This window comes from Dipodomys spectabilis, unplaced genomic scaffold (genome assembly GCF_019054845.1).
Source record: "Dipodomys spectabilis isolate Male_0828 unplaced genomic scaffold, ASM1905484v1 ptg000227l, whole genome shotgun sequence".
Taxonomy (NCBI): domain Eukaryota; kingdom Metazoa; phylum Chordata; class Mammalia; order Rodentia; family Heteromyidae; genus Dipodomys; species Dipodomys spectabilis.
In genome coordinates this window covers 6,261,448-6,282,723 of record NW_024870904.1, presented here as the reverse complement: position 1 = coordinate 6,282,723, position 21,276 = coordinate 6,261,448, and the positions used below count along the sequence as shown (strand labels likewise).

At 44.0% G+C, this 21,276-nt stretch overlaps 1 pseudogene; it reads left to right on the top strand.

The window, feature by feature from the left end:
• Positions 1-12,213: 12,213 nt before the first annotated feature.
• LOC122123351 lies at positions 12,214-13,290 on the top strand (annotated as a pseudogene).
• Positions 13,291-21,276: the final 7,986 nt, after the last annotated feature.

The following is a 21,276-nucleotide window of genomic DNA, read 5'->3' as shown; positions in this document are numbered from 1 at the left end:
GCCCAACACGTACTGTATAGACACCAACTGGTTGATCTTGAAATTCGGATACTGGGTCTAAGTGGTATCATCTTGATGACTTGGTTGGAAGACTCTAATCCCACTATGGGAAGTTCAGAGGAGCAGACCTAGATTTCCACAGATCACCTCGATGAAGGTAAGGAAAGCTCAATGACCCTCAAATTGACCTTCTCCTTCTGTACAGCTACAAGTTCTCAGGACAGTCTGAGTAATAGGTGGACTTACAAGCCATGCAGAAGGCAGTCTAGATCATGCCCTCATATGACTGGGTGTTACGCTGGAGAACTGGAGACTGGTCTAAAGACAAATTTCTACCCATGGGCTACCTCAACTACCCTCCTGACCTTTTGGGAACATGCTTTGTGGTCTCTGAAGACACTCTTTCACACAATTCTACCAGAGAGTACTCATATTCACAAGGGCTCATGCATCCGTTGTGTAAGGGAAAGCATTTGATGGTGACTCCTTCCTGATCTCAGGGATCCAAGAACATTTGTTCAGAAGTGATCAAGGAAACACAGAGAAAGAAAGGGCTCACCAGCAAGCTTTAGGAACCTCCTCTGTTCTGCTCAGGCAGACACAAATTCATTTCTCTGCTCAGGTAGCACAAATTCATTTCTCAAGAGCCCTTAGCTGAGCACAGTCCATTTTCAAGGATTATGAAGAGAGGATGGCCTTCCCTTCCTGATGGCCCACGTGTTAATTGTCACCTTCCTCTCCCCAGAGATTCTTGGGATATGAAGCATTGAATTTAGATGTGTTTTCATATGGGGGCCTTCCAATGCCCCCATACCCTACACATTCATAAAATTATCTTAAACATTCATAAAAAGATTGTAGTCCTGTACAGGAAGATGAGAATAAGTAAGTTTGTCTTCATTCCAGAAGCATACCCACCAACACACTCTCCTACCTTAACTCCCTCACATAGCAGAGGATAGCTTTGACACTAACCAGGCAAGAAGAGAAGTTCAGGTTCACAGCAGATGGCATCTCAAACAGCAAATGGCTTTCATATCCCAGGAGGACCCCACTTCCTTAAGGAATACCCACACCCCAGAGGAGCACTTCCAGGAGACTCAGACGGTCTCCCACCTTTGGTGGTTGGATTGCTCACAGCCAGAATCTCACCAGAACTCTTCCTGGCTGTGCACTATACAACTATGACTGAATTATAGAGACTTTCTGTTAAAAAAAAAAAACTATCAGGGCTGGGATGGTGGCTCAGTGGTAGAGTGCTTGCCTTGCATGGATGAGGCCCTGGGATCCATTCCTCAGCACCACATAAGCAAAAAGAAAAAAGCCGGAAGTGGTGCTGTGGGTCATGTGGTAGAGTGCTAGTCTTGAGCTGAAGAGCTGAGGGAGAGAGGCCAGGCCCAGAGTTCAGGCCCCAAGAGTGAACCCCCCCCCCCAAAAAAAAACAAACTAAGAACCCAAGAAAATCCTTCATGCATTTAAAGTCACAAGTCCTTATAAGCAATGAAACAAATTTCCTACTAAATCATTGGTGAGTTGAAATCGAAACTCTTAAGTGATTAATGTAAAGTATAGTCAATAGGTAGTTTCATTTGGTAGCCAATGAAAAGAATATCATGTGGTATTCAGACAGGAAAAGAACTTTATTTACAAAAGTGCTGCACAGTGGATGCATGGTGGAGAGGCATAGCGTAAAGGGAACCCCATCCTCAAGCCAGGACTTATGGGACAGTGATAGGTGTGGTCAGGTGGGAGAAAGGTGTGGCCACACTGGATGTGGACTTGACCTCAGGGCCTGGAACCTTCTTATAGTCAGATTAGAGGAATGACCAAGATGTAAACTCACAGGAGAGGGAACTGACTGCTTCCAGGTGAGCCAGTTTCCTAGGTAACACCAGTACTGAGAAGAAATTGGCCAAGAGATAGGGAGGTGTCTGTACATGGCCTGCAGGGACCGGGGCACACCTTACAATTATTACTGAAGAAAATGAGGGATTCAGTAGGGAGAATGTGAACAGACTCCTTCCTGAAGTTATCACCATGTAAAGTGCATATGCCTAAACCGACCTGGAACATGAATTTCAGAGCTCACATGAACACAAGCCTTAGGTGAGAAAGAGGTAGAAGAGACTCTATAAAAAATAGAGACTCTATAAAAAATGCAGACAAGCTTCTTCTTACTTGCTATGTGAAAGGCCCCAGTCTCCTGGGTTACTTTCGTCTATGGGAACACACCCCAGAAACCAAGACTCCAAACCAGTAGATGCAACAAGCCAGAGGAGTTGATTCAGCATTTGCGCAAACGGTCTCTCTGCCTCTGCAAGGGAGAGAGCCCGGAGCAGCAGTTACAGGCATTCTTAAAGGCAAAAACCACAAGATTAGCATATAACACCAGGTGGCCCCGGGATTGGCCCATTTAAAGTCACTATACACTCCAGTAATCATTTTGCTACGTGGAAAATTGTATAACACTCTTTGTAAAACAGTTGGCTCAGAGCTAGTCTAGGGGGAGCGGTAACCCTGGAGGGGAGTTTACATAGTTACAGGCTTGTGATTGATTAACATTTGGCCTAGTTTGCTGGACTTGCCAGGTTGTCCTTATCTTGGGTCCTTATCTTGGGTCCTTATCCTGGGTCCTTATCCAGGGTCCCCATCTTGGGTCCCATTTAGCTACTTTGGGAATTTACAAACAGGAACTAGAAAAACATATACCTGTTTGTTCTTTATCCATGACCACAGACCTCGTCCCGGGGCCAGCATCTGGACTCTGAGACTTTTTACTCAATTCCTTATTTCCAGAAAGGCGGGGAGGGTTGGTGATCGCATGAGCAAGTTTACAAAAGCGAAATCAGCAGTTAGCAATTGTAAAATGTAACTCTAATTTTTAATCTTTCATTCCCTCCTTTTTCTTTGGACTAATTTTAATCTTAAAATTCAGGGTGTCTCTATATTATCTTGTGGGGTGTCAGTTGTACTCAATGCTTGGTATTGGGATCTCAGAACTAATAGATGGACTGCGCTGGTCTTTTTCTTTTACAAAAGAAACCAGTCTGTTGAGTATACAAGGTCGGATTGTAACAAAATTAACAGTACCAGAGCCCCTTACATTTTTTTTCACCAGTCCTGACTCCGTGTATCACAGTTAACGCAATTTTATACCAGCTGTAGTTGTAAGCTCCAATTTTAAGACATACTCATACCATTTGCTACATACTTAAACTTTCTGAGGTTTGTCTTAAAGACAATCCTTACTTTTCAAATTTCCCCAATTCCTTTCCCAAGGCTTTCTTTACTACCTTCTTTCTTTACAATTCCTTAAGCTTCTTTGTGGCTGGAGTTTAAAACTGCCCAATTTTCCTTTGGCTTGCAGAACCTTTCTCTTAGAACAGCCTTAAGGAACCACTGTGATGCAGAAGCTTGCTAGATTTTAAGGCTAAGAGTATTACTTCCATTGATAACACACTCAGGTTATTACCATACCAGAGCCAAACTAGGCTGTGACCATAGAGTGGATTTCCAGTCACTATGCACTCAAGTGCCTAAGACAAGCCAGTGATATCCTTGTCCCCAGTATCCACTGTGGGAATAGAGAGGGTTTCTGGATATCACCCAAGAGAATGTCCCACAAGATCTTAGATTTAGCAGCAGTCAACCAGGAAGCAGACTCAGGTGATGGACCCAGGCAGGAGTTCCTCCAGGTGGCTGTCAGGCCGTCCTTGAACTTTACCCATTAGGGTATGCAGCAGCAGCAGCAGCAGGGGTAGCAGCAGCAGCAGCAGCAGCAGCAGCAGCAGGGTCTCTCAGTGGCTCCAAGGGACTGTCCCACCTCATGCTGGGCTGTAAATTCCTACACAGACTGGTTAAGGATACATTGCATAGGCTTGGCAGGCTTTGATCCTGCTGGTTTTTAAGATCATCAAACAATAGCCCAGGACAATTTACCAAAATCACAACTTTTTTACTAACCAGATATTTTTGTAAATAGACACAGTAGGCTCAGTCTTGTAACCATCTCTGACAGATGTAGTTTTTACACTTGCACGCCTAGAGCTATTAACAATATTCTTTATGCCTGTTTTTAAACAAAATTATTTTTTCTATTTTGCCTCATTTCTCCAAAACTGACTCTCAACCCTTGATCTTAAAAAGGGGGTAGAAGGGCGAAGGTCCATTTTCTGTAACTTCTTCAAGGTGACTTCCGGGGTGTTGATCCTACCTAGCCAGGAACATATAACATTAGCCAATTTTAAAAACAGGCCATCAGGGTTAGATATCATTAAGAACAATATTTAACTTCTGACAACTGCATAGACCTTTTCTCCTCCTACACCAGTGTATCTTATTTAGCACTCTGGTTTGCAAAAGCATCTTCCTAGATGGCTTAGGAATGTGATCTCTAATGATCCCAACAATGCCTAAGTTACCTTTGCAGGCCTTTAGACAGATATCAATAGAAACACACTCTCAGGTTTACAAACTTTTTCCTGAGCAGATGAACTTCATGTAACTAGTGTCAGCTCAAATAGAGCTGCAAATTAGAGCTTTTGGCACATAAAGGGGTTGAGATTTAAACTATTCCCCACATTTTATAACATTAGCTTTTTACTATCACAGAGGAATGGCAAGTTCCTGTCCCTTACAAGGTAGATAGTCATGGACATTAGGCATGCTTACAAACTCTTTTTATGACCTCCTAACTCTGACCAGTTTTGAAGGGCCATGCACAAATGACTCTAGGATCTGACATTTCTGCCATCCAAGCAGTGGCTTACTGTCTCTGGAAGCTCCTCCATTGCTTTTGCCCCAGGAGTGTCTCCTCCACATTGGGATAAATGCCTCATTGGCATTTCCTTTTAGCTGGTCGCTGGACTTGAACTCGGGGCCTGAGCACTGTCCCTCAGCTCTCCAGCTCAAGGCTAGCACTCTGCCACTTTGAGTCCCAAAGCATCTCTGCTTGCTCTTTCAGCACTCTGCTGGCTGAGTAGATGTGACAGTCTCACAGGGACCTTTTTCTGCCCGGGCTGGATTTGAAACCGTTTGCAGATCAATGAGTCTTATAAAAGGCCACTTTACTCCAATTAAAAGCAACAAGGTGGTCAACATAGAAGTAGCTTTTAAGCATGCTCTTACCTGAAACTTACTAACAGTCGAAGTTTCAGCTGACAAACTTGTAAGAATCCTCTGTGCTTTGATCTGGACTTGCTGGAAACTTAAAAATAACCTATAAGAGCAAACTGGAATAGCAATCATTTTGGTAATCCTAATTTTTCCTCTGTGCACATTGAAGCCAATGTTAAAAACAACTTTACTTTTAAACTTTATATCCAAAAATGCATTCCCTATTTCTTTAAGTCTCCTATTAATCTTTTTTTTTAATGTTGTATACTTTAGTTTTTATTTGCATTTGGAAAGATCCCTTGAAATCTTGAGGCCAAGTGTCACTCATTGCCTCTTGGCTGCTTGTTTTAAAACAGACACACATTAAGATTTTTAAACTCAAATGACAATTTTTCCTTAATGCAAAAATAACAATCATCATAACTGAACCAAAAAGCTAGACTTAGCGTCTTTATGACTTTTTAAAACATCCTAATTGTAAGACATTAAAAGCAAGTCACATTATACAAATAACTTTTTAACCCTCTTTTTAAGGCCTTCCTAATTTTAATGTTAACACATGCAAGGGGAAGTTTTAACAATACTAATCAGATCATCACATCCTTCATTTTAAGCATCATGTTTTCAGTGTCTGTCTGCAGGGAAAAGAGAGAACAAAGATGGGCCACTCAGCTCCTTCTATGGAATGGGCACACACCCAATCCGACTCTTTAGGGTTAGATGAACTGCGTTTGTGCCAGCTTGCCCTCTTTCACCATGCGTGGACTCCTCCCAGGGCCCGTCCCACCATGTATGACCAGCTGAAGTGCACTTCTGCCTGTTCACCCTTTACATCTAAAGACAGGTTTTCTGTTGGTTTTTAAGTTGTTTTCCCCTGTCTCTTTTCTTGGTTCTTGAATGAAATACACAGTTTTAGACAGACATAACAAGAAACATCTTTGACAGTGTTAAACTAACCTTTACATTTAAATTTTTAATATTTATCCCCAAATTTTAGCCAAGGGAATTATATCCCAAACTGCCAATGCATTTTTGTTAAGCCAGATAACTTGATTACAGTATAAACAGTCTTATGCATTTTAAAATACTAGTTTTTAAAATATCAGATTTTCTAATTAGCAAGTTAAAGAATCTTTAAAAAGCCATTTAAACATTGTGAAGATTTTTTAAAATTTTTGGTAATGTCCAAACGTCATAACCTTTTGAATTTTTAAATTTAAACTCACCCAACTGTTACAGCATGCTGACAATTCTTATCTTTGAACACGTTCACAGACACACACAAAACACTCACACAGATCTTAAAGCACGCAAAAATCAAAATCAGTCCTATGTACACCTTCTAAAGTTTTTAAACAAAAATTTAAGACAGTATTTTTTTAAAAAAAACTAGGTACTTTTGATGGGCTTTATTTTCCCAGAGCTTGCTTATCTAGCAAGGCAATTCACTAATTAGTCTTTTGAATCCCTTCTGTTGGAGGAGGGCTGGGGGAGGGGGTCACCTAAAACTAAACTGGCCAGATTATTTTATTCAATTTTAGACAAGAGCACTTTACAAATTGTTACATTGTCAGGACTAGCTGAAAAAGTCCAAACCAGGCACACAGCCTTCTACATCCTCCCCGCTGGCAGCCTCCACAAGGAGAAAATGCAGACTGAGGCTTGAAGGGAACCAAACTAGCCCAGTAACCTTCCATGCCTCACAGGGAGGGTGGGCATAGCAGGTCTGTGGCCGAGCCCAGCTGGAACTTTTATTTCCCTAGAGATGTTTAAATAAATAAATAACAAAAACACAGATAAACATAAAAACCAAGGATCCACATTTAAAACTGGTACCAATTTTAAAACAGAACTAGACAAGAACTGAAGGCTGAGTTGGGGACTAATGGGACCCCGTATTATCCCTACCGGAACTCTGTGCAGCTCCCACTAAGCAAGCTGAATCCGGAGTCTGCTGAATTAGCCTGCCATGCTCACCCAAAACTTCCCTACTTCTGGAAACAGGATAGAAAACACACCGAAGTAAACAAGACAGACAAGTGGCCACAAAGACAAAATCAGGTCTCAGTGAATGGGGCGACATATTACCAAGATTCACTTAAGAGGGGACTCAACACCCCCTACTCACCTCCGGAGGATTTTTTTTTTTTTTTAAGATTCCTGCAAACGTTGACCCAGGGGTATTCCAAGGCGGAGGAGAATTCCCAGTCATCTTTTTGCAAGGGACAAAAGTCCCTAGCGGCCGTCCCCTCAGACTGACAGGTTCTCCCCCATGCTCAGACCCCCTGAGCCAAGGCCTGAGGCTGAGATCTAACTGGGGCCACTTGCAGGTGGTCAGTGGCAATTTCATAATTGACAAACAAGCAAGTTCCTAAAACCTGACAATCTGGGCTCAGGCTGTAACTTTCTTCCAGTGATCTAAAGTCAGACTTTAGGGGGTTGTTAGTTGTTGCTCCATCCCTTTAAGGACAACAAAACAGACAACAGAGACAATAAACATTAAACAGAAACAGATGAAACCAGACAGGCGCTGCGCAGCAGTCGAACGACTGCAAACAGAAAAAGCAACTTCAGATGGGAGTGGCCGACCATGGCTAAACTCCCCGGGAAGGAGAGAGATTCCACTTTCCCTCCTTCCTCCAGGTCACCCAGGAGTAGGACTCCAGGGAGGGGCCAGGAAGAGAGAGATTCCACGTTCCCTCTTCCCCCCCAAGTTTCAGGGAACGTCTGCCCGATCGGGGCCAGGGGTCTCAGGACAGGTCTGCCTCCCCCAATGGCCCAAATACAGGCAAAATACACGTCCTGTACAGGCACTTTTGGATCCCAAAATGCAGAACAGAAATAACAAACACAGAAGACGGGAAACGCGAGAGCTCTATCTTAAATCCAACTGGTCTTGGAATTTGGGCTCTGGGGGCGCTGTTATCCCGATGAGCCCCCACTGAAAGACCCCAGACTCCTGGGTTACTTTCGTCTACGGGAGGGTGCCCCAGAAACCAAGACTCCAAACCGGTAGATGCAACAAGCCAGAGGAGTTGATTCAGGTTTTGCACAAACGGTCTCTCTGCCTCTGCAAGCGAGAGAGCCCTGAGCAGCGGTTACAGGCATTCTTAAAGGCAAAAACCACAAGATTAGCATATAACACCAGGTGCCCCGGGATTGGCCCATTTAAAGTCACTATACACTCCAGCAATCATTTTGCTACGTGGGAAATTTTATAACACTCTTTGTAAAACAGTTGGCTCGGGGCAAATCTAGGGGGAGCAGTCACCCTGGAGGGGAGTTTACATAGTTACAGGCTTGTGATTGATTAACATTTGGCCTAGTTTGCTGGACTTGCCAGGTGGTCCTTATCTTGGGTCCTTAACTTGGGTCCTTCTCCTGGGTCCCTATTTTGGATACGCATTCAGCCACTTAGGGAATTTACAAACAGGAACTAGAAAAACATATACCTGTTTCTTCTTTACCTATGACCACAGACCTCGTCCCGGGTTTGGCATGAGGACTCCGAGACTTTTTACTCAATTCCTTATTTCCAGAAAGGGGGGGAGGGGCGGTTAGTGCTAGCGCAAGCAAGTTTACAAAAACAAAATCAGCAGTTAGTAATTGTAAAATGTAACTCCAATTTTTAATCTTTCACTATGTTTTCATAGATATGAAGATAGAACCTCAGAGTACAACAAAAGAAGCCTACAGTTCTGATCAAAGTCAGGAGAGCACTCCCACTATAAATTCCAAAAACACTGAAAATAGTATAAGAAGCATTCAAGAGATGCATCCACATTTAAAGCACATGGTCAGAAAGACAGCTGTATATCTTAGCGGCATATACCAGGTAGGGAAAACACTGGAAAGTAAGCACTGGACAAGGTTCTTCAGAGCAATGTCAGGGCACAACTTATGATAGCCCAAGAATTTTGGTTCAACAGCATGCTGGGACAGATGCCTGCCCACGGTAGGGTCTGAGGATGCTATCACTTTACAACCTGAGACTTATGCCAGGAGTCAATCCTCATGACTCCATCTCAGTCTTAAGAGAAATTGAAATTCCACACTTACCAGCAATCATGCAACAGTTATCATGATTGTTTCATGAAACATAAGAGGTTTGATATTCTTTCTAATTGAACAATGTTCTACATATATGTTGCTAAAAGATAGTATGCTTATAATCACAGACACAGACCAAAAAACATAAGAACAACCCTACCTCTATCCCCTGACTCCAGCTGGATATGAGGAGCTCTACTTAGTAAATAGAGAGTGCAATTGCCAACACAGGTTAGTCAAATCAGCATCTACAAAGGTAGGATTCAAGGCCATTGGGACTATGGTTTTATATAACTGGACTCACCCATCTTAAAACAATCAATCTTAGGCTCTTTTTCTTCCCCTCTGCTAAGGACAGATCTGACACTTGTTAACTCAGATGAGCCACTAGCCACTCACATAGAGCATGCTAGCATCCTCAGTGCGCCTCCTGTCTCCAGTCTTATTTCTTCTTTCCCGCAATGATTTCCGGTAGCAAATCTGACCACCTAAACCTACCTACATCATGGTATAAATCCCAATATCATGAAAATACCCCTGAAGTTCTGCCTCAGCCACACCCTGCCTCAATCCGATTTCCACCTGAGATTTCCTTCCAACAAACTCCATTTTTCTGCTGAGCTCAGTATTTGATTCCTTCACTACACTGTTTCCACATCATTCAAATTATACCTATGGAGCGAATTCTCACAGACGATCAAGGGGGACATTCCCTATGGTTCCATCACAGCTCCAGCATCACTCACACACACACACACACACACACACACACACACACACACACACACACACCTGAATCCAAGAAAAATTCTTCCACTACAGTTGAATCTTAGCAAGAATATGCTGTCATATGCTAATATTTTCATTTGCATAACGTGCCAAATTAGATGTAAAAAGGGGAAGAAATATCTGACAAGAAGCTTCATCATCTTTCATATTTGCACCTGACCTGTATTCCCATTTGCATTTGTGTGGACAACATTGTCAGCTCTGCTTGAGGTTGCAGCATTCCTAGTTTCCATGGTTTGGATACTCTAGGAACACTGCTCTAAATGGCACTTGGATTCCACCATTCAGTAATGAAGAATCCACTTCCTGCAGCACTCAATGTCATTGAAGCTCATTAAACATCTCCATATCAGGTGGATGGTAAGAAGAAGACTGATGTGCAAACTCCAGGCTGCTTCACCTAGGCCACCTCCAAACCTCCTGGGGCAAGTGAGAGGCTCTCCTCATACCTATTACCCCTGTGGATAAAACTATGAGATTCTTCTTTCCTCTACTCCCCCAGGAGCCCACTCAAATGGAGACAATTATGAAGTCTGTCTTGACCAAAAGGCAACCACAAGGATATCAAGGAAAAGAGCCTACATCGATGAAACTGAGATCTTTGCTTTGAACAAACACACAAATTCCTGAAGGTTTTAGTGCCAGCACTAGGGCTTCAAGTCTGGTCTAGGGACCTAACATTTGTGTTCAAGGCTTGTACTCTACCACTTGAACCTCAGCTCCACTTCTGGATATTTTTTTTTATAATTTTTTTTAATTTAATTTAATTTTATTTGTGAACATACTGTACAGAGGAGTTACAGTTACATGGGCAGGATAATGTGTACATTTCTTACCAAGCATTGCAGCCTCCTCCTTTGTTTACCCTTCACATCCCTTCCATCAGAAAGAATGACATTGCCCCATTTGTTAGGAAATGGAAAAACTTGGATATTTTGTTAGTAAATTGGTGATAACAAAGCTCTACCTCTCTTGGAACTTATATCCTCTGATCTCAGCCTCTTCAATAGCCAGGATTAGAGTCCTGTGCTGGCAACTCCAAGCTCTTGACGGCTTCTATGAGGACACACCCTTCCGGAAGTATAAGTAGAATTTGGGGCACTCTCCAAAATTTATGAGGCAAGTGGGAGACTCTCACCTCACCAACAAATCTACAACCAGGCCAGCGCCAGTGCACCAGGTCTATAATCTTATCTACTCAGGAGGATGAGATCTGCAATTGAGATTCCAAGCCACTGAGGCAGGAAACCCTGTGAAGACCTTACCTCCAATAAACCACTCAGAAAACCGGAAGTGGCACTGTGACTCCAGTGATAGAGCACTAGACTTCAGCTTAAGAGCTGAGGGACAATGCCCAAGCCTAGAGTTCAACACACATGACTTTAAAAAAAAAACAAAACAGTAATGAATATATTTAATCCAATTTCAGAGAAAGCCATTAATCTTGAGAAAATTACCAAGACTAGAAAGTTAGAAAGGTGATAAACCAAGATATACCTACATTGATGAAGCTGAGTACTTGAAGAAAGCAAAAAATTCATGAAGAATTTGTGCCAGTTCTAGGGCTTCAACTCTGGTGCTGGGTCCTAAGCTTTTGTGCTCAAGGCTTGTTCTGTACTACATGAATCTCAGCTCCACTTCTGGTTTTTTAACTATTTGTTTTTGGTATTAAATTAAAGAAAAAGTTCTCTCAGACTTTCCTTCTCTAGCTGGCTTGGAGCCTACATACTCAGATTTCAGCCTCTGGTGTACCGGGATTAAGGGCAGGGGCCAGACAAGACACACCCTATTCCGGAAGTCTTCTGCAAAGGCAAACCCTCCCAGAAAGGGAAGGGTGGGCTCATCATGTCCTGCATATAATGGAGAGCAGCATGGCCTGGACTTCATTTGCTTGGTCCAGGCCGCTGGAGGAAGGACGTGAAGAGCCAGCAGAAAAAGGACGTCAAACTGAGGCTCGAGAACAGGCTGAGGTGACCAAGACTCCTAGGGCAAACCTCACAGCCAGCAAGAGAGGAAAAAACTCCCAAGAACACAGGCAGTGGCTGAGGCTCAGGCTGGTGGATTCAGCCTCTTCTCAGTGGCGGTTGTAAGCAACAGAACAAGGGTCCATCTGGCCCACGTTGGTTTCTTACTCCCTTCGGGAGACATTAGCCTCTACCTGTAATCATGGCAGCTTCACTTGCAGGTTTCTTCACGGAAAACAAAGGTGCATCAAGGTGGCCGGCCCAGGACAAGTCTGCTGGACTGATTGGTAAAGTCATGAGAGTACCCTTTTGCGGAGACTGGGACTTGGTGAAAACCCTGGGAAAAGGTACCTATGGAAAAGTTCAACTTGTTGTGAATAGAACAACTGAACAGGCAGTTGCAGTGAAGATTTTAGACATGAAGCGGGCCAGGAACTCCCTGAAAAGTATTAAGAAAGAAATCTGCATTAATCAAATGTTAAACCATGAGAATGTTTTGAAATTCTATGGTCACAGGAGAGAAGGCAATATGCAATATCTATTCTTGGAATACTGTAGTGGTGGAGATCTTTTTGATAGAATACAGCCAGATATAGGCATGCCTGAAGAAGATGCTCAGAGGTTCTTCCATCAACTCATGGCAGGGGTGTTTTATCTGCATGGTATTGGAATAGCTCATAGAGATATTAAGCCAGAAAATCTTCTCTTGGATGAAAGGGATAACCTCAAAATCTGTGACTTTGGCTTGGCCACAGTATTTCGCCATAAGAATTGTGAGCGCTTCTTGACAAACATGTGTGGTACTTTACCTTATGTGGCTCCAGAACTTCTGAAGAGAGAAGAGTGTCATGCAGAACCAGCTGATGTTTGGTCCTGTGGCATAGTTCTTACTGAAATGTTGGCTGGAGATTTACCATGGGAAGAGTCCAGTGACAGTTGTCCAGAATATTGTGATTGGAAAGAAAAAAGAACGTACCTCATGCCCTGGAAAAAAATTGATTCTGCTCCTCTGGCTCTGATTCAGAAAATCCTAGTGGAGAATCCAACAGCAAGAATTACCATCCAGGACATCCAAAAGGATAGATGGTACAACAAGTCATTTATGAAAGGGACATGGGATTGTCAAGATAGGGAAAATAGGAGAAAGGTGAGGGAAGATGTAACGAGTTGGACAAAATATACTTAATGAATTACTTGAGTAAACTAACCCCTCTCTACATGACCTGGACGATGAAAAAGAGAGAGAGAAAAACAAGAAGTAAAGGGGCAGAGGCCCTGAGTCAATGCAGGTGGTGTCCCAGAAACACCTGGTGGATTTTCCAAGCACAATCATTTGAATTTGGACTTTCCCCAGCATCTGTGGATGAACTAATGAGCCTGTAACCAACCCTGCACTAGAGATCACACACTGATCTTCAGCACTCTTCTCCAATCATTACCCTCTTCCCTTGTCAAGGGGAAGCATTTCTTTGATTGTAATGTCCATGAAAGAAGGTGGTTAAAAATCTCAAATAAATCAGGCATCTATCCTTCATACCTGCAATTCTGCTACTCAGGAGGCTGTACTGACCAGGCCAGAAGCCAGGAGTACTGCCCAAAAAGAGGAGGTCACTGGCAGTGCAAAAGAGGCAGAAGACACTTTTTGGACTAATGGCACATTCATCATACTACAGGAATTCTCTATAATCTCCAAGGCCAAAGTATCATAGAAAGAAATTACCAATATCTTATGGAGCAATTATGACAACAAAAATGGAGAGATAGCCCCCATATACAGTTTTAGATAGCTTTGTTTACCGTTAACATTTTAAATTATTCAAAAGGAGCCACTGAATCCAGATTTCAGAAGCACTGCGGACAACTAAACTCTAAGCCCCAAGAAAGTCAGGTGGAAGGACCCCCTGACACAACAATGGAGAGGACCTGACCCCCTAGTTACCATTGGCAGGGGATTTGGATGTGTTTTTCCCATAGGGGAGACAGCCCCCATTTGGATCCCTGCCAGGAACCTTAAGTTTTTACCCATTTCCTCTATACAGGAGGATGCCCAAGGATAAACAAACCATCCCCAAGGGCAACACGCCTTTGAGAAGCTCTTGTGTTCTTTGACAATTGCAGATGGTGATACTCTAGCTGATGGCTATCCTGACCCTCCCAGTCCTGGCAATGGCTTTGGAATTCACATCAACCTCAACGGGTGACCTGGGCAGTGATCAGCACTGACAATGCAGAAATTATCAATAGCACCACAAGAGAAGCTGTCCCTTCGACCTGGTGGACTGACCTTCATTTTGATCACCACCCTTTGTCATTATGTATGGACTGTTTAATATTTCTGTAGCAGCTAAATAGTTTAATTTTACCTACTCTAATTGTTCTTTTACCTGTTGCTTGTACAACCACCTTTTGTTTAGCTTTGTGTAAATATGTCTAAAACCTGCTGTAGAGGGTTTGGGAAGGTGGCTCAGTGGTAGAGCGCTTGGCTTGCACATATGAGGCCCTGGGTTCGATTCCACAGCACCACATAAGCAGAAAAAAAAAGCCAGAAATGGTGCTGTGGATCAAGTGGTAGAGCACTAGCCTTGAGCTGAAGAGCTGAGGGACAATGCCCAGGCCCAAAGCTCAGGCCTTGCAACCGAACCCCCCCCCCAAAAAAATAATAATCCTGCTCTAGAACAATCCCCACCTCTGGACTCTGAAGTGGCAAAGACTGCTATCCCATCCCTCACTCTTGGCCTGAAAATGCTTTTGCTGATGCTTTTTCTATGCCTTCCTTGCATTATACGTGCCCTGCAAAACTCTTATGAGTTTAGCCAGCCAGTTACCTAAGATCAAGCTCCAAGTGAGTAAATTTCCCCCGAGAGGAACCGCAGCCAGAGACGGGTAAGAGGGGGTGCCAGTCTGACCAACCTAAGACAGGGCCTTCAGCTTCGCTCTGAAGAAGTTCCCCATGACGGGTAAGGCAGACAAGGTGATCCACCCAACCTAAGACAGGCGGGTTCTCTTCTTGAAACAGAGACGGGGTGTTGGGAGCTTACAGTAAAGTTGAAAGGTCATCTTGACCTCTGGGCTTGCTTGAAGGCACATACAAGGAACTGGCTTTCTTGAAAGACACCAGGTACCCAGGATTGCTTTGCTATGTCTGCACTTTGTTTTAAATTTTCCTTGTTTTTCTGGACTATAGTAGAACAGCCTGAGTGTGGGAGCCCATGAGGATACCCCATGCCACATGTGTGGACCTCCCAATATCCACGCTACTCCCCTATTCTGAAGAGGACAAGATATTGAGATTTATATATGCCCTGGTATTAATAGACCTGCTTTGGACATTTCTAACTCTGGTGGTTCTAATGTTTATTACTGTGCTAGATGGTGATGTGAGGTAACTGAGACGGGCTCTTATGCACAAGGGCCCTCCCTATTCTTGTCTGACGAATCTCACCTCAAACCCCCAGCATGGCCAATGCTATTCCTACCAATGTAATCCTGTTAAAATAAAATTTACAGAGGAGGGGGAAAAGGATAACTAACTGGGAGTTGGATCTGCCATTAAAACAAAAAGGGGGAATCTGTGGGGAACACTTAGGACATTGCCTCCAGAACCCCTTTGTGTACTCATCTCTGCTTTACCTACCTCTCACAACGTTTGATTACTGTAACTAACTGCTGCACATTTGTTGATTAGGATTCGCTATTCCTCCATAGTGACTTAAAGTTAAATTCTCATTGTCTATGCTCCCATAAAACTGCTTAAGATTAGCACTCTGCGGGCTGACTGTAAGATTTACTCCTTATCTCTGTATGCTGTATATAACATGTGATGTTCCAATAAACCTTGTCTATCCTGGCATGTTGTAGTCCACCTTTTGCTTCCCTGACACAGTCTGACTATGTGATCAGCAACAATGGAGTGTGGTCATCATCTGGTGGTCTGCTCTGTAGTTTCACACTATTCAAACATTAGCTCCTTGTTGCTCTGAGCAATACACCATTACTTTTGTAACACTGGCATTTATTTATTTTACAATGCGTTATAAATATATTCTCCAAGAACCACTGCAGTCACGATGATAAACACAAAAATGAATCAGCAGCAAAGCAAAATTTACTTGCACACACAAGCATGCACTACCAGCCAAAAATCTGGCAAGCAAGCACACAGAGCAAGCAGTCGGCCCCATTATTTATCGCTAATACAGCAACAGGCCCTGCCTCTCTGCTCAGATTGGTTGTGCTCAGGGTTACAATCTAATCTGCTCATGTTTGGCTCATTTGAATAGGATAAAATGTATTTACAGAAGGTGATTTTGAGGTAAGATTAACAGTTCATAAGTAATCTCAGTAGGTGCCCAGACCACCATATACTAGCTCTGGACTAGTCCAGGGTGTGTCATAATCCCAACTGGAAAGACCTGTTTAAGAGAAATTTTACTTCAGACAAATCCTTTATCCCTATGCAGTTCCTCTTTTCCTTAAGAACTAAGCTTCCAGGCCAAAGCAGGAACTATTAAGCAATATGCTGAGAGAAAAGGCAATTTTTCTCACACATGAATATATGTCTAAAAGAGGTTTTGTAGCATTTCTATATGTTTCATTATATTTACCTTCCAAGTCAGGAAAGCAAGGGCATTGCCTATAGTCCTAATTTTTCACCTGAGAATAATGTGTAAGTAGAAAAGTACTAACATATGGGGGCTCCAGTGGCTCACACATGTAATCTTAGCTACTCAGGAGGCTGAGATCTGAGGTTCCCATTTCAAAGCCAGCTTGGGCAGAAAAGTCCACAAGACTTTTTTTTTTGAGGGGGGGTTACGGTCATGGGCCCTTAACTCTAGGCCTGGGCGCTGTCCCTCAGCTCTTCAGCTCAAGGCTAGCACTCTACTTCCGGCTTTTTTCTTTTTTGCTTATGTGGTGCTGAGGTATAGAACCCAGGACCTCATGCATGCAAGGCAAGCACTCTACCACTGAGCCACCTTCCAGCCCTGCCACGAGACGCTTATCTCCAATAAACTACTGGAAAACCAGAACTGGTCCTGTGGCTCAAGTGGTAGAGAGCTCACTGAAAGACCCTAGCCCCCTAGGATACTTTCGTCAACGGGAGGGCGCCCCAGAAAACTCAGACTCCAGGTGGGAGATGCAATAATCAAGAGGAGTTTATTTGACGTTTGCCCAAACGGACTCTCTGTCTCGGGCAGACAGGGAGCCCCAAGCAGAGGTTACAGGCTAATTTAAAAGCAAAAACCACAAAATTAGCATAACACAAAGCATCCCATGATTGGTCCATTTAAAGGTCACCATATACACCAACAATCACTTTGCCACGCGGGAAATTTTGTAACACTCTTTGTAAAATGACTGGCCCATGGTTGGTTTAAGGGGGGCGGTTTACATGGTTACAGTCCTATGATTGGTTGACATTTGGCTTAGCTTGTGGTCTTGCCAGGTGGTCGTTATCTCAAGGTCCTGTCTGGGGAATTTCTAAATGGCAACTGAGGAACACGTACTGCCTGTTCTTTATCTACGACCCCTGACCTTGTCCTGGGGCCGGCATCTGGTCCCTGAAACTTCTTAACTCATTTCTGGGAAGGGAAGGGTCAATGCTAGCATAAGCAAGTTTACAGAAGCAGAATCAGCAGTTAGCAAGTTAGTAATGGTAATGGTCAATTTTTAATCTTTCACTCACCTTTAGCTGAACAGCACAGGCACAGAGCCTAGATCCAGAGTTCACGTCCCATGACTGACAAAAGAACACTGCTACATAATGTGTGTATATTATACATACATGAATTACATGTTAAAAAGCAGTGTGGAGGGGGGACCAAGATGGCGACGGGGCAGTAGGGAAACGCCACAGCTCTCTCCAACTGAAAAGAGAGTTCCAGTTCCAACGCTTAATCTCCCCAAGAGACCGACAACAACAAAAAGAGGAACACTCAGAGAAAAACCAGAGGTGGAAAATAACAAAAAAAGAAAGAGAGGAAAAGAAGAATTTCAGAACAGAGAAGAGCGAAGACCCCTCCCCCAACCTTTACTGACTGCGCGGCAGTGCGCCAAGCCGCCGGCCAGCCGGCCCCGCGGGGGCTGCCGGAGCCACAGAGACACAGGGGGCTGTTTGCAGATCACCAGGTACCGGATTGCAGAACAGCGGATCGCCAGGAACAGAGAAACCTACCAGCCGGGAGTCTCCACGAGGATCCCACCCCCACCCCGCACTCTCCACCGGAGCAGAGAGGCTCCATCCCGCCAAAGCCGCCCGGCACCAGCAGCATGACAAAGGACCTGTTGGCAGACCACCCGCCCAATCGCAATCCCAACGACCCGGAGGGGGCCGCCCAACCCAGCCCACAACCACCCCAACTGAACTCGGATTGCAACAACAACTGACGACCTACACCACACAGAAACAGCCAGCTCCAGGGTGAGTACCCCACAGGGGACAGTGTATCCCTCAAGGGAGACCAGAGCTGGAGGGAATCCCCAGACCCTGACCTAGCCTCCTTACCCCAACACCCGGACCACAGGACCCACTAAAACTGGGAACTGTTCGAGAGCTCCACCAGCCGGTGGAGCACACTCTGCTGGCCAGGCCAGAACAAGAGTGCCCCTGGAAGGGAGCTTAAATGCCCAAGCCAGGAACAGCGCCTCTGGGTCAAGAGTACCAACAGTAGAAGAAATTTGAACTGTGTCCTACAGGCTGCATAACCTAGGTGGTATACACATCAGCACAGGCCTAACGAGCGTGCTCCAGGCTGGGGCTGGAACCAGGCCCGGGGATCCGGCACCCGAACAACACAACCAACTCCTCCCAACTGAAGTAAAAAGCTGAGCATACGCCTCAACAGACGGGAGAAAACCAGGAAACAACACTCCCCGGGAAGCACACCTGTGACAACAAAAGACCTGGAGGCTCAGGACAAGAGAAGCCCAAACCCCACCAAAACTCCACCCATATACCCTAGGCTGGGAATTGGGCAACACAGGCTGCCAGCACCTGATAGTAAGCAGGAGCTCAGGCTGATAAGGCGGCTCAGCAATAGAGTGATAGTCTTGGATGTATGAGGCCCTGGATCTGATTCCTCAGCATCACAAAAGCAAAAAGGGTCAGAAGTGGTGCTGTGGCTCAAATGGTAGGGTGCCAGCCTTGAGCTGAAGAGCTGAGGGACAGCACCCAAACCTAGAGTTCAAGCCCACAACCAGCCCAAAACAAACAAACAAAAACACATCAGGAGCCCATAGCAGACTCCAGTATTTGGGAGAGTGCATCCAGAGCATCTGATCTTCCCAAGAGCACACGTAGGAGCAAAAAAAGCAGGCTAGGCTGCTCAACCCTTCCAAAGGCAGGAATTGCCAGCAATCTACAGCAGAGAGCTGAGAATCCTAAGTAAGTCAGAATAGCAGCTGGAAATAGGCTCCCAACAGAACCCAGATCAGGCACAGACTCTCTCTACCAATACAGAATCAGCAACCAAGCAAAGACAGACACACGAAAACAAAATTGAAGAGCAGTCTCCTGAACCCCCATGCGAAAATCACAGAGAAAAATCACAAGGTTTACCACCACCCAGGACAGCAAGCTCACCTCAAAAGCCAGCAGCCATGCAGGGGAGAGCCCCAGTGGGAGCAAAGCAGGAATGGAAGACAAAAGCTACATCCAAGGGTTGCTGGAGGCAATGACTCAAGAAATAAAGCGAGAAATGGATCAGAAATTGAAAGAGCACAAGGATGAATTATCAAAAGAGATACAGGATATTGAACAAAAGTTGGATGCAAAAATAGAAGCTGCACAAACCTCAGTAAGAAGTGAGATAAACGCCAAATTAGAGGTAATGCATACTGATCTCACCTCATTGAGAGGTGAGATCAGTACTCTGAGAACCAACATTGAATCCATAAAGGGATCCATTTCCTCCATGCAAACCACAATAGAAGCCACGGTCAACAGAGTGAATGAAATGGAAGGTAGAGTGTCAGATACAGAAGACAGAATACACCAACTGGACCAAAAAGTGACAGATACGGAAAAATCACTCAAATTAAACCAAAGGGAAATTCAAGAGCAAGCAGATAATGCTAAAAAATTTAACCTTCGCATAATTGGAGTGGACGAAGGTGAGGAATTCCAGAGCAAGGGAATGCAACACCTATTTAACAAGATAGTCAATGAAAATTTTCCCCACCTCAAAAACGACCATCTTAACTACATCACAAAAGCTTATCGAACACCCAACAAGCAAGATCCCAGGAGAAATACTTCTAGACACATTATAGTAAAAATGATGGATCTGAATAATAAGGAAACAATCCTGCATGCAGCAAAAATGAAGAAGGAGCTATACTACAACGGGAAAAAAATTAGAATCACTGCAGATCTCTCCACACAAACAATGAATGCAAGAAAAGCCTGGGAAAGCACCATACGAGCCCTGAGAGCCAATAACTGCCCAGCCAGACTGATATACCCGGCAAAGCTAGCATTCACATTCGATAGAGAACTGAAAACTTTTAATAGCAAAGAAAAACTAAATGAATACATAAACATTAAGCCAGCATTACAAAGAATTCTAAGAGGGGGGACACAACCTGAAGAAAGCAACCAGGAACTGGGACCTGCCCCAAACAGGCATTACTCAAAGTCTAACTGAGCAAGCACAGGAGGAAAGGAAAGAAGAAAAACTTAGGAAAACGGAATGGCAGGGACAACAATGCATCTCTCTATACTTTCTCTTAGTATAAATGGGCTGAATTCACCAATTAAAAGAAAACAAACTGAGGACTGGATCAGAAAACAAGACCCATCCATCTGTTGCCTTCAGGAGACCCACCTCTCAGCCAAACATACAAACAAACTCAGAGTGAAGGGGTGGAAAAGGATCTACCAATCAAATGCCCCCAGTAAGAAAGCAGGTGTAGCTATCCTGATATCTGACAAAATAAACTTTTCATTAAAATCAGTACAGAAAGACAAGGACGGACACTACATATTAATAAAGGGAACAATCCAAGAGGAGGATATAACCATCATCAACTTATATGCCCCAAATATCGGTGCACCCAGATATGTCAAACAAATGCTCTCAAACTTACAGAATAAAATAGATCCCAATACGATAATACTAGGAGACTTTAACACGCAACTCTCACCAAAGGACAGGTCTACCAACCAGAGGATTGGCAAAGAAGCTACCGAATTAAGTGAGGCCATACTTCAAGCGGAATTAACTGACATCTACCGAGTATTTCACCCTAAAACAACACAGTACACATCCTTCTCAGCAGCTCATGGAAATTTCTCCAAAATAGACCATATCATAGTTCATGCAAGGAACCTAAGCAAATACAAAGGGATCGACATAATCCC